This window comes from Anomaloglossus baeobatrachus, chromosome 5 (assembly GCF_048569485.1).
Source record: "Anomaloglossus baeobatrachus isolate aAnoBae1 chromosome 5, aAnoBae1.hap1, whole genome shotgun sequence".
NCBI lineage: Eukaryota > Metazoa > Chordata > Amphibia > Anura > Aromobatidae > Anomaloglossus > Anomaloglossus baeobatrachus.
In genome coordinates this window covers 100028358-100040730 of record NC_134357.1, presented here as the reverse complement: position 1 = coordinate 100040730, position 12373 = coordinate 100028358, and the positions used below count along the sequence as shown (strand labels likewise).

Below are 12373 nucleotides of genomic sequence, written 5' to 3'. Positions count from 1 at the left end.
TGCATTGTTCAAGTGTGATTTTGGGCCATTCTTCCACACAAACACTCTTTAAATCCTGTACGTTCTGTGGGCTTTTTCTTTGAACTCTGAACTTTAGTTCCTTCCATACATTTTCTATTGGATTCTACTCAGGTCATTGCTGGGCCATTCTATCAGCATTATTTTGTTTCTCTGAAACCAATTGGGAGTTTCCTTGGCTGTGTGTTTGGGATCATTGTCCTGCTGAAATGTCACCCTTTTTTCATCTTCATTATCTTGCTAGACGACAGAAGATTTTTATCAAGAATGTCTAGGGAAACTTTGTCTATTCACCCTTTCTTCAATTATATGAAGTTTGCCAGTGTCGTTTGCTGAAATGCAGCCCTACACCATGATGTTCCCACTTCCAAACTTCACTGTTAGTATTGATATTTTTGGGGTGATATGCGGTGCCTTTTGGCCTCCAAACATGGTGTGTATTATGGCATCCAAAGAGTTCACTTTTGGTCTCCTCTAACCAGACTGAATTATCCCAGTATTTCACAGGCTTGTGTAAATGTTGTTGAGCCAACTTTAAATGCGCTTGAATATGCTTTTTGCTCAGCAATGGAGTCTTGCGTGGTGATCGTGCATACAGGGCATGGAGGTTGGGTGCATTACTTATTTTTCTTTTAGTAACAATTGTATCTGCTGATTCTAGGTTTTCTTGTAGCTCTCTACAGATGGTTCTTGGCCCTTGGACAATTCTTCTGATTATTCTTTTCACTCCTCCATCTAAAAACCTTGCCGTAGCCAGTTTATGGTGAAATTATGTTCTTTCCACTTCTGAATTATGATCCCAGCAGTGCTCACTGGAACCTTCATTAGTTTAGAAATTCTCCTGTAACCATTGCCATCAGTATGTTGTGTAACAGTAAGGTTGCAAAGGGAGACAGCTCAATGGTTTTACCCATCATGAGATGTTTCTTGTGTGGCAAATTGGTAATGAGACACCTTTTCATAGGCCATCACTTCAACCAGCTGATATTGCTTTTCATTAAGTGGCAGGATTGAATTTTAATACTGATAGATTTTAGCTGGTGTCATGACTTTCCATGACTTTTTGCATCTCTCTTTCTTCATGTGTTCAATACTTTTTCCCTGTGTCATGTATCATTATTATACATCATTAAATTTATGGACATCTATGGTTTGTTTGCCTGTGTGGATTGGATGAGTTATTACCAACATCTGGTGAGAAATTCATGTCAATAGCACCTTTAGAAATATATTTACATAGAAAATTTGTGACCTATTCAATACTTATTTTACCCTCTATATATATATATAGAAATTTTATTTATAGCTTTTTTATTTTATTGATGTCTCATATATTCTTACATAGTTTTTAAGTAACCCCCAAGCAGGGGCGTAACGATCGTGGGCTCAGAGACAGCGACCAGGCATGGCAGGGTTAAGGACCCGGACCCGCTCTGCAGAGAAGCAGCCAGCTCCTCTCTGTGAGAAAGGAGCTGCGCTGTTCCTGTACTAGTTTTAATACAAGTGGCCGAGCAGTGCTTGGCTCCGCCCCCTCCAGCCTCTTCATGCCTGTGACCTTGGGCTTTCTTGCTCTGCCGCATCTTCTACAATGTGTGGAGTGTGGATGCATGTTGGCCATCACAGTTTCCCTCTCCTGCACTGCCATAGCTTTGTAGTCAGCACTAGCAGAAGAGGGAGGCTTCAGAGGAGCACAATGCAACCTGAAGTGAGTACTGGAGCTCCCTGAATTATGTCTCTAGCCTCACTACCCTGTTCTATCCTCCACCTATCCTCCAATTTGCCCCTCACAGCTGCACTCTCCTGCCCCCCTCTCCCACTAGCCTCTTCTATTTTTCAACTATCCTTCTATTTGCCCCTCACAGCTGTACTCTCCTTCCCCCATCCTCCACCTATCCTCTTATGTGCCCCTCAGCTGCACTCTCCTGCCCCCTCCCCCACTACCCTCTCCTTACCTCCACCCATCCTTCTATGTGCCCCTCATAGCTGCACTCTCCTTCCAAGCTTCCCCACTACCCTCTTCTCTCCACCACCTATCCTACTATTTGACCCTCACAGCTGTACTCTTCTCCCTCCTCCCCCACTACCCTCTTCTCTTCTCCACCTATCCTATTTGCCCCTCACAGCTGCACTCTCCTGCTCTCCTCCCCACTACCCTCTTCTCTTCTCCACCTATCCTCCTATATGCCTCTCAAAGCTGCACTCTGGCTACCTCCCCCACTACATTCTTTTCTCCTCCACCCATGCTCCTATGTGCCCCTCACAGCTGCACTCTCCCTCCTTGCCCCCTCCCTCACTACCTTCTTCTCTCCTCCACCTATCCTCCAATGTGCACCTCATAGCTGCACCCTCCTGCCCCCCTCCCTCACTACACTCTTTTCTCCTCCACCTATACTCCTATTTGCCCTCACAGCTGCATTCTCTGGCCCCCCTGCCCCACTCCCCTGTAGCTGATGATGCCTCCCTGCTCTCCTGTGATGGTGGCCCGGCCTGCTCATCTTCATGAAGTTTGCTGTCAGAGATCCAAATTTCTTACTTCTTTGTGTATACAATATGTACAAAAGGCTCACATGTACAGGATATAAAAATAAATCTAGTGTATGTCTTTATTTGTATGAATAAGTGACTAAATGTGTGACATTTTAGTAATAAAATTCAGACATTAGAAAGCATAATTAATACTAAAAGCACCAAAAAAACCCTATTAAAATTGCCAAAACTCGTGCACCATTAAAAAAAACTAACATTTTTATATGCAAAATGAATAAATATATAATGTTATTTATAGCACAAATATAATGTACAGAAAAAAAAATGAATGGGGCCATATACCAGGACGGGGACATATATACGAGGATGGGGGACAAAGATATAAGCATGGGGTGAGGAAGCTGGGTGCTGAGGGAATAAGGCGTTTTCTCTCTGCACACAGATTCCCCATGCTCTGCTATACATCTTTCCCTCAGCACCCAGCTTTCCCATTCTCTGATATCAGGGACAAGTTGGGTGCTGAGGGAAAGATATATAGCAGAGCATGGGAAATCTGGGTGCTGGGGGAAAGATGTATAGTAGAGCATGGAAAAGCTGAGTTCACTGCTGAGGCAAAGATGGATATCAGAGCATGGGAAAGCTGGGTGCTGAAGTAAAGATGTACAGGAGACCATGGAAAAGCAGGGTGCTGAAGGAAAAAGCTGATTGTCAGTGTAATTATCCTATACCCCAAGGGGGGAAAGGTGAGACGGGACGGATGGGATCCAGGTCCAAATTTTGCACTGAGGCCCATTGAATTCTAGTTACGCCACTGCCCTCAAGGCATCTATTTTCTAGACTGAATTAATCCCTACTTCAAATTCAGAGTGGCTGATTTTTACTTTGTTACTGTCGATATTAGTGAATGTGACAATGGCTCAAATTCAATCACAAACTGATAAAGATGCATTCACATACAGCAGACTTTCTTGCAGATTCTCCCATTCATCTGAACAGCATTTTCAGAAATCCATTTACTGACAATAAAAATCTATCAAGATTCATGGAATTGATTTTTGTTACAGAACTTTTAACTAAAAACTGCAGCGCGAGTCCACTCTTTTAGGGCTTGTTCACACGCTGCAAGGTAAGACACGCTGTACAGTACCAGCAAAGTGAGTGATATTTCTAAAATCTCTTGCACATACTGCTTATTTTTTTCAAACTTTTTTCTTTCAACAATTTAGCAACGTTTTTCACCCATTCACACAAATAAAGAAAAAAATACAAATCAAAAAAAGGCATCAAAAACGCACATAAAAACACATAAAAAAGCGTAAAAAAATTAGCATGTTTTTCCAGCCAACACTGTTTTTTGCTGCAGAAAAATCATCAGCAGATAGTCAAGGTGTGCACATGTCCTTATTCAGGCTTTAAATTAAATTTCCTATGACTTCAATGTTTTGGGGGTCACACTTTATAATCAAATTACTGGGGTCTTTTTAATCGTCTCTCCAGGAAAGGAGACAAACTCTAGCGCCACCTATTGGAAGCAGCAATCCTAAAAGTCAAAATTGGCCTTTTAACAAGCCTTTTCATATGACCTAGGATATATGCCAGATCAGAATCCCAATTTGCAGACACGGTGTTTCGGGGTGATTGCCCCTCGTCAGTGGGGTGTTTTAGTCTTTTTGATACATGAAAAGAGAAATGAAGTCTAGCTAACCAGATTAAAGAAAAGAAAGTGCCAGAACAGATTGTCAACATGGCATATGCTCGTATACCCTTGGTAGTAGTGTCGGCGTCTTCTTTCTTATATTAGTGTCATCCTATGACTGCTGATGATTTACTGTCTGGCACCAGCACTTGTACGATAAGTGATCCGTAGCAGGTGTTTACTGCTCGCTAAAAATCCTCTTATTGTACCCGTAAGAGAAATCTGCACAGGATGTACAATAGTATAAAAAGATTTTATTGTGTACACTAAATCTCTCCCGGAGACAACTTTATAAACCTGGAAACATGACAAAATATGGGAATTCAATCCTGTACTGTACAACTGTGTAGTACAGCTCCTTAAAGGTTTTCTGATGACTTACAGCCTTTAAAGAACATTTTGGGAGAAGGTTCAAATCCCCTATGCTGACAAAAAATAGAATAAAAAGTGAAAAATAAAAAAAGTTTTTAGAATAAAAAAACACATAAGTCAAATCAAGCCCCCCGACTTTTAATCGTTTAACAATAAACAAATAAAAAATATAAAATTAATCGATTTAGTATTACCATATCTGCAAAAGTTTGATTCATCAAAATATAAAATTACTTAACTTGTACAGTAAATACTGTAAATTAGAAAAAAAAAATCAATTAGGGATGATCGAATACCTCAAATATTCGGCTTTGCGAATATTCCGAATAGGTCATCGCTATTCGACTATTCGCAAATATTCGATGTGCAATGTAAGTCTAATGCAGGTCTACACGGTACGATCTATCGTGCGATCGCACAAGCGATCATACCCGCCCCCGTTGTTTGTGCGTCACGGGCAAATCGCTGCCCATGTCGCACAAAGTCGTTAAACCGCCGTCACACGTACTTACCTGCTGAGTGACCTCGCTGTGGGCGGCGAACATCCTCTTCCTGAAGGAGGAGGGACGTTCGGCGTTACAGCGACGTCACACAGCCGCCGGCCAATAGAAGCGGAGGGGCGGAGATGAGCGGGACGTAAACATCCCGCCCACCTCCTTCCTTCCGCATAGCCGGCGGGTGCCGCGGGACGCAGGTAAGCTGTGTTCATCGCTCCCAGGGTGTCACACGGAGCGATGTGTGCTGCCCCGGGTGCGATGAACAACTGACGCCATGAAAAATAAACGATTTTTTTAAAAATAAGCGACGTGCACACGACTCACGATTTGTGACCGATTCAGCGTCGCTCGGAGGTGTCACACGAAACGACGTCGCAAACGATGACGGATGTGCGTCACGAAAACGATGACCCCGACGATGCATCGCACGATAGATCGTCTCGTGTGACACCCGCATAAGAGAAACCCGAATAACAACTATTCGTGACTATTCGGGCTTTCCCTAGACTTACATTGTTCATCGAATATTCGCATAGCGGCGACCTATTCGGAAAATATTCGCGAAGCCGAATATTTGAGGTATTCGATCATCCCTAAAATCAATGGAAAAAACGAAATGTTAAGAGTTACTGGTTTTATAAAATGGTGACGCAAAACCCAATTATTCTTTCAGAAATAACAGATATTTTTTGCAATTTAAATAAAAAAACTATATAGATGTGGTATCACCGTAATCATACTGACCTGGAAAATCATTACATTTTTTTCCACACTGTGATTTCAATACAAACAAACCCCTAAAAGTAATGACGAAATTGTGCTTTTTCCTCTCTATTCCACACACCTTTTGTTTTTAACATTGTTTAGTGCATTGTATAGAAAAATGAAAAACAGCGTCATTCAAAACTTCAACTCATTTCATAAAAAAACAACCCTGAATTGTTATGTCGACAGAAAAATATAAAGGGTATGATTTTTGGAAGCAAAGAAGGAATAAATAGCGAAAAAGTGAAAATTGGCCGTGAAGGGAAATGGTTAAAGGGGTTTTGAGTATATTGATTTTTGTTAGACACTACCATATCTTGTCTTTTGCTCTTTTTTTGTTATGCACCAATAAATTATATAACCCATTCCCGTTTTGCTTTCCTTAGAAGACATCTTTATCAGATTTTAAGAAATGTGCTCTTGAACATCAAGCTGAAGATGGTCTCCCTGCTATATAGTTGACATTTATCATACAGGAGACAAATTTACTTGAAGTCTGGTCTTTGATGGAGGAACATATAGCAATGGAGGGTTCATTGACTATGAACTAAATATAGATTTATACTCTAATGCAGGTTTTCCCAACCCGTAGCTCGGGAGCCACATGTGGCTTGCGGGTCTAACATTTGTGTCTTGTGGCTATCTGCCAGCTTGGTGCATTAGGAAATGGCTATGAAGAGCAGGTCTCTGTGAAGAGCAGGTCTCCAGATGGAGACGTTTGCGAGTTGTCCCACACAGAAGTGCAGATCTGGATGTGTGTATACGCTCCTTGGGGATTGAGCGATTAATTAAGTGCAAAGTTGGAGATAAGAGGACTGGTCAGTCCAGTCAGAGGTGCTTGGAGCTAGATGTGATAGTGTTGTGGGAATGTATGATGCAAGAATACTGAATCTAGGGAAGATGGAAGCCCATGGATGTAAGTATCCTGACTCAGTGCTATCTCTGTCATGATACTTGCAATGGGGGTTTGGGCGAGGGCGAGAAAAGGTTGTCACCACTTTGTGTGAGGTTTGGATGTGGCTCGTGACCCTCTCTCAGAGCTGAAGGGGGCTCTCCAGATAAGAAAAGTTGGGGACCATTGCTCTAATGGATGGTTGTAAAATAGCCTGCACAGCAAATAGATCATCATCAAGTATGTATTGACTGTTCTGTGCCATTAATGTTCCCTAATTCAAGGGTATAGCATTCATCCAGCCAAACTGTGCTCTACACCCATGAGGGGCAGACTCCCTGAAACAAGCTGTTTCTGGATAGAAGTGGGTCTGCAGTAACTATCAGGGGCTACAATACATTTAACAGCTGTGCCATTCAACTCTGTGCAATGTTTACATATATGACCTCTGGGGGTTCCAATTGTCGGTTCCCAGTGATCTGATATTTGATATATTTTATGCCTGGATGATCCTGAAAAATAAACAGGTTTGGGTTCTAATTCCTTGTAAAATGAGTGACTGAAAGCATCAATGTGTTGGGAAATAAGTAAAGATTCCTCAGTCTTGATAGCTGGCGGTCCACCAGGTAGAGAAAGCATATTCATCCAATATCGATTTTGCTTATCAGTCAGTGTAAATTTTTTAAATGTACTTAGGACAAATTAAAAGCAGGAAACAAATTGATTGCTTGCTACAGACAATACCAACCCATATTCTTAAAAAAGCTTTTATGAGTTAGTGGCTTCTTGTATATACAAAAGAGATTCTAGAGATTTTTTAAATTCAAATTCAACAGCTTCGCTAATTTAAAAAAAAAACAAAAAAAAACCAAAACTGAATTGCGGCAGATGATTCAGATGTACCCAATCTGCTTTGAAAAGACATGTATAATAATCTGACATTTTGCAGGAATGTATATGCAGCCTAAAGAGGGCTTTACACGCAACAACATCGCTAACGAGATGTCGTTGGGGTCACGGAATTCGTGATGCACATCCGGTGTCGTTAGCGACGTCATTACGTGTGAAATGCACGAACGACCGCTAACGATCAAAATTACTAACCTAATCGTTGATCGTTGACACGTCGTTCTAATCCCAAATATCGTTGCTGTTGCAGGACGCAGGTTGTTCCTTGTTCCTGCGGCAGCATACATCGCTATGTGTGACACCGCAGGAACGTGGAGCAACATCGTACCTGCAGCCGCCGGCAATGAGGAAGGAAGGAGGTGGGTGGGATGTTATAGCCACTCATCTACGCCCCTCCGCTTTTATTGGGCGGCCGCTTAGTGACGCCGCTGTGACGCCGCACAAACCGCCCCCTTAGAAAGGAGGCGGTTTGCCGGCCACAGCGACGTCGCTAGGAAGGTAAGTATGTGTGACGGGTGTTAGCGATGTTGTGCGCCACGGACAGCAATTTGCCCGTGAAACACAACCGACAGCGGCGGGTGCTTTCACCAGCGACATCGATAGCGATGTCGCTATGTGTAAAGTGGCCTTTAGGCTACTTTCACACTTCAGTCGTTTCAAATCCGTCAGGTCAGTCGTTGCGACGGAATGATGGATGTGTAGTTTTTTTAGCTGTTAACGGACGCTACGGATGAGTTATGTCACAGGATTCTGTTCACAGGAATCCTGTGAAATAACTGATCCATCGCGTCCATTACATTCGTTGTGTTTCTGTTTTACGATGGATCCGTCGTAATCCGTTTGTTTTTGGGACAGCGCAATGGGAGTGCCAAACATGCTGGGCATGCTCAGTAGAAAATGACGGAATCCAGCACTGGATTCCGTCGTGCAACGGATTACAGCAGAATCCTGCACCATAGACAACCATTATACCTCTTGACGGATTGCGACTAAATTCTGCGCAGCGCGTTTTTTTGACGCTCGGAAAAACGTTACATTGTGCGTTCATACCGCCCGACGGTCAGTCATTCCACAACTGATCCATCGCATGGCAGATGCAACGCAAGGCTATCAGTCGCAATCCATCCTTAATACAAGTCTATGGGATAAAAAAGGAATCCTGCAAAATATTTTGCAGGATACCGTATTTTCTCAAGGCAGTGGATTGTGACTGATGGAAAAAGACTGAAGTGTGAAAGTAGCCTTACTAATGTAAGGCTATGTTCACACAGGACGTTTTTGCAGTATTTTTTTCTTGACCAAAACCTAATTTTGTGGCAGAATGTCTCCTGGGATTCATCTGCAGTTTTGGTGCGTTTTTTTGTGGCGTTTTTACAGTATTTTTTATGGGATGTCAAGACCACCAAGGGGTCAAGAGTACCCGAGTGCTGGGCCCGGCTGAGATTGACCAGGATCCAGCACTCTGGTAGTAAAAAAAAAGGTAGAAAGGAGAAAAAAGTAAAGCAAGCGCGCTATACTTACCAGTCTCTGGTAGATGCTAGAGTGTATGGGCTTCTTCCAGGTATGACGTATTCAACAGGCACCTATCATATGGGGGGCAAGGAGGCGAAGCATGATTGTAGTGTCAGGGAGAAAACATCTCCAAGCTAACTAACCAAGCCGTTCACGCCCCCTAACCTAGTTGGTCACACCCACTAATCTGGAAGGAGCCCATACATTCTAGGCTTATCCGTACCTGCTCCAGCGGCCCCTCCTACTTCCAGTGCCGCTCATTAGCCTCATGCATATTCACTGCTTCCCCTGCCCTCTTTCCACTAGAATCTGCCTATCGTACAGTAAAAAAAAAATAAATAAATAAAAAAAATTACGTAGGGTCTCCCCATATTTTGATACCCAGCACAGCTAAAGCCTACAGGTACATTCTGCAAACCCCCGCTGTGGGCTTTATCTTGGCTGGGTATCAAAATAAGAGGGACCCCATGCTGTTTTTTAATTACTTAAATAAATAATTTAAAAAAACAGCTTGCTTGCGGTCCCCCCAAATTTTGATACCCAGCCAAGATAAAGCCTACAGCGGGGGCTGGTGTGCTCAGGCTGGAGAGACCCAGGCTAAAAATATCAGCCTGCAGCCGCCCAGGATTGTTGCGTCCATTAGATGCGACAATCCCAGTACTTTATCTGGCTCTTCCCTAATTGCCCTGGTGCGATGGCAATCAGGGTAATATCAGGGGTTAATTGCAGCTGATAGCTGCGACCAAGCCTTAGATTGGTAAAGGCAGGCGTCTATGAGACACCCCCATCACCAATCTGTAATAAGTGAAAAGAAATAAACACAAACACTGAAAAAATCCTTTATTTGAAATAAAATTACAAAAAACCCCTTCTTTCACCACTTTATAAACCCCATAATCACCCTTGCAGATCCTACGTAATCCACACGAGGTCCCACGACGATTCAGCTCTGCTACATCTGAAGATCGCAGCGAGCAGCCATAGATCAGGACTGCCTGCTGTGATCTCCAGAAAATGAATGAGCCGCATGATCAGTGGTCACTGCACTCAGGTGATACACAGTTGGAGATAACTGTGACCGTAAATAACCTGAGTGAGGTGACCAGTGAATGAGCAGCTCACTCATTCTATGTATAGACCCGCAGACCAGGTCTGTGATTGGTTGCAGTCAGATGCTGGGGGCATGTCTGACTGCAACCAATCACAGATGAAAGCAGTGAATATGGAATGAGCGGGGAAGGGAAGGAGCTGCCGGAGGTACAGCAGTACCGGGGATTCGGTAAATATAGCGCGCCTGCTCCAATTCCCCTATCCCCACCACCATTTAAGTGCCGGCCAGATACCCTGGCTCAATTCCGGGTGTCTAGTGACAGATGGACTTGCAGGGTATCTGCGAGTCCACCTGTCACTTGGGTGAAAATCGTAGCAAAAGCGCTGAAAAGAATTGACATGTTCATTCTTAGAACGCCGCAAAACCGGAGGTGTTTCACAAAACCGAAATCCTGATGTGTTTGTGTGTGTGAGCACGAGACTTCAGAAATCTCATAGACTTTGCAGGGACTGTAGAAAGCAGAATTTTATTAGCTTGGATTTGCATAAAACCAAGGCAAATCTGCAGCTAAAGAAAGCTGCAAAAAACGCCAATGCAAATAGGATCTTATCTGTGAAGATAGTGGAGAAAGACACAGGACAAAAGCCTACTCATCTGGCAGGGTTGTGTGAGAAACAACCACTATTGAAGCAAAAAGACAGCTTCAGCAGCCCGCACAGTGTGAAATGTAGAGATCGGAGATGAAGGGTTAATAGCTGTGCTGCTGTCCACAAAGGAAGTTGCTGGTGCTGAAAATAATTATTTTATTCAACACGTTTCGAAGTTGATTGTCCTGATGAAGGAGTATCAACTTCGAAACGCGTTGCATAAAATCACTCTTTCCACCATTGGCATCTTCCTTTTTAGACAGCAGCATGGCTATGTTTTTGTCAGTGTCTCTTGAGTGCATCAAAAATGCACCAAAAATGCACCACGGCAAAAACGCACTATGTTTTAACCGCGTTTTTCCCAATGCATTTCAAAGTCAAATGTATTGACTGGAAGGGCTCAAAAACGCTGGAAAAACGCAGAAATAATTGACATGCTGCATCTTCAGAAATGCAGCCAAGATGCAGCCAACAAAAGATGCCCTGTCTGGACAGCAACATCAAAATCTCATAAACCTTTCCTGGAGAAGGAAATGCATGCATTTTGGTGCATCTTTGTGACCTCAAAAACGCACCAAAAATGCAACAATAGATGCCCTATGTGAACTTAGCCTTAGATGTGACATTCATTCACTTTTCAGATTCACCTTTAAAGGGCTGCTGCATTCCCTGCCTCTGCTTTTATACAGACTGATAAATCATTCTAATTGGATGTGCTATGTGGCAATGGGATGTGATAGCTACAACACATTATATGGATTCTCAACCCTTGTCTAAGCTCACGTGAGCCATCTCTGGCTTTTGCAATGTTCCACAATGTGTAAAACAGCGTCAGCTTTAGCAAATTTCCCAAAATTTCACACAAATTTGACTCGAATTGAATTGATTTACTTAATCTCTACTATTCAGACGTTAAGTATATTGGATAATGCAACACCTGTTGGGAGCCATGGTTGCCTTCTTCTCTAAACCTCTACTCATATTACATTCTTCTTTGTAGTTCCTGTCAAATATTAACATAATTGCCTAACATTTAAACTCGGTTACAGGAGATGCCTGTGTGTATTCATGGTATTTATTCCTAGAAAAGCCAGTCACATATGTTCAGTATGGTATGTCGAATGAACATATGCCGGGTAAGGAGCATAGGTGGAGGTCTTTCTACGGAAATGTATACCACCATGTCCAGGGTCAATACTTCTAATGGGTGGGAACAGCCAGTCTGTCACTTCTGTGCTAAATATATCACATTACTCATTGGGATATTTTCGGAGTTTTATATTGACTGGTGCTGAACCAGTGACTTGGGCAGACACAGAGAGGACTAACAGCGTAAAGAAGCAAATAAAACTAGTGAGGACGGGATGAAGAGTGCAGATCAAGTGTTTCTAACATGGCCAAGATATGAGCAGAACAATTAAATGCAGATGTTTGCATGGTTCTCGTCGCCCATCTTATTCTCATAAAACGCCTCCCTAATTTTCTGCACAAACCTGAATTCTCTAGCAGACGTCTAAATAATTATTA

The 12373-nt window shown here is 42.8% G+C and overlaps 1 protein-coding gene across 4 annotated transcripts in view; it reads left to right on the top strand.

Moving 5' to 3' along the window:
• Window positions 1–12373, top strand: part of PRKG1 (protein kinase cGMP-dependent 1) — a 1599245-nt gene that overhangs the window by 1530881 nt on the left and 55991 nt on the right. The window lies entirely within an intron of this gene.